Here is a 2,210-nt window from a genome sequence, read left to right on the forward strand (position 1 = left end):
CCAAAGATGCAAGAGAAGGCCCTAGGGTTCTTATGAGTCTTAGGGTAGATTTCGGGCCCATGGGCTAAGTACGAGCCCACTTATCTTTGTATATATTAGAATAAGGTTACATTAATTTTGGGTCTTGTATTTTGGGCTCCATAATGTAGGTAGAGTACCCTAGAAATATAGGATTTTTCAGCCCTTGTATTTTAGGGCACCTAGACTAGTTTTTGTATTAGGGGTAGTTTTGTAATTTCACATGCACTAAGTGGATATTTGATGTGTGTGGTTGGAAATAAATTTAATTGAATTGGTAGAAGCTCAATCCAATTAAATTTTAGAGGGGGAGGTGAGCATTTGCTTACTACACCCCATTGCCACATCATATAGTCACACTTTGTGCATGTCCTTCATGCTTTTCATGCCTCATGACACCTAAGCACACTTAGTGGAGAATCTTAGAATTGATCTTGGATTAGTGGGCTGAACCATAACTAAAATTCACTAATCATAATTAGTGAAATTTTGGCTCCACAAATTCAATTTCAAATTCAAGTGAAATTTGAATTTCCCTCCAATTTTGTGTGACACTTAGGCTATAAATAGAGGTCATGTGTGTGCATTTTTTTTCAACTTTGATCATTTGAATATTAACTTCAGATTTCAGAGCTCTTTTAGAGCACAAAATTTCGTGCTCTTCTCTCCCTCTCCCTTCATTCATCTCCTTCTTCCTCCAAGCTCTTATCCATGGCCTCCTATGGTGGTGAGCTTCTTCTAGACTCATCTTCTCCTTGAAGTGGTGTGTCCTCTCTCTCTTCCTTCTCCATTCCGCTGCCATTCATCTTCCAAGGAGCAAAAGAATCCATTGATGAAGAAGATCCTAGGCCTACAAGCTCCAATGGAGCTTACATCAGTATAGGCAACTAGGGCACAAATTAATGCAATGGTGCTTCTATGAAGATTATCTACCAACAGTCTTAGATTAATCTATTTCAACATACATATCACAACAATCTCAAATTATCAACAAAGAAACACTAAGAGAGGAAAACAAATCTATGACAGTTAAGCTCATATAGTGGTGAATAAACTTCAATATTATAAGATTCATTTATTTTTTCCGTAAAATAATTGTATTTTTCATATTTTAGTATTTTTCCAATAAAGATTTCTAGAATACCATTACAAATTTAATCATATTAAGGAAACTTGCCAATATTTCTAACATGTCATCCACTATTATGTATCCATAATTGTTGGCCCATTATTTTCTTCTTCTTTAGTTTAGGAAAATATAAAAGCCACACCACACACATCTTAATCTAGGATTTAGTAATTTAGGTTCATTAACAACTTTTAGGAATTAATAAAAAGAGACGTCAACTTTAATTTGCTCTGAAAAAAGAGGTGGGACTTGTGAGAAATAATTCATAATTTAGTTAAAACTTGGAATTTCTGAATGTATTTAGATTTCTGAATTTCTTAATAGTACTTTTAGAATTTTATTTCTAATTATATTTCTGAATGTATATAGAATTTGATTTATGAATGATTTTAGAATTTAAGATTTGATACAATGTGTTTGAGGCTTAGCAAAAAGTCAAAAACAAGATAAGATCCACAATAATGCCACAATGGTGCCTGAGTCTATAGAAAGCACGAAATAAAATCTCTTTCCTTCTTGTTTTTGCTCAAATTTTAGATTTTAACTCCTCTGAATGATTTTTGAATGTGTTTAAAATACACAGTTTACAATTGGTTATTTTTTTTAATGTATTTACCACTTACTATTTAGATTTTTGAATGTATTTAGATTTGGTATCGGGAATTTTTGAATGTGCTTGTTGTGGTGTAGGACCCAAGCGTGAATGCTCCTTCTAATGATAATAACCCCAAAAGTGTATTATCTATATAGCAATCTACAAGAGATTCATGTGCAGTTCGTTGGAAATCTGATCTCGCGTGGGGGCATTTTACATATAAAAGAGAGGGAAAAATTAATGTGTACACTTGTATGCATTGTGCTAAGTTTTTTAGAGAAAGTGGCATATACAGAATGAAGCTACATCTTGCAGGCATACCAGGTGAAATATCTTTTTGCAAAAAAGTCTCTCATGATATTCGTTACCAAATGCAACAGCCAATTAAAGAAATCAAAGACAAAAATTAGAGGGTTGAGCTATAAGATGCATACAATGATGACACTATTGAAGAGGAAGTACAAGAAG

The sequence above is a fragment of the Glycine soja genome, chromosome 15 (genome assembly GCF_004193775.1).
Source record: "Glycine soja cultivar W05 chromosome 15, ASM419377v2, whole genome shotgun sequence".
Taxonomy (NCBI): domain Eukaryota; kingdom Viridiplantae; phylum Streptophyta; class Magnoliopsida; order Fabales; family Fabaceae; genus Glycine; species Glycine soja.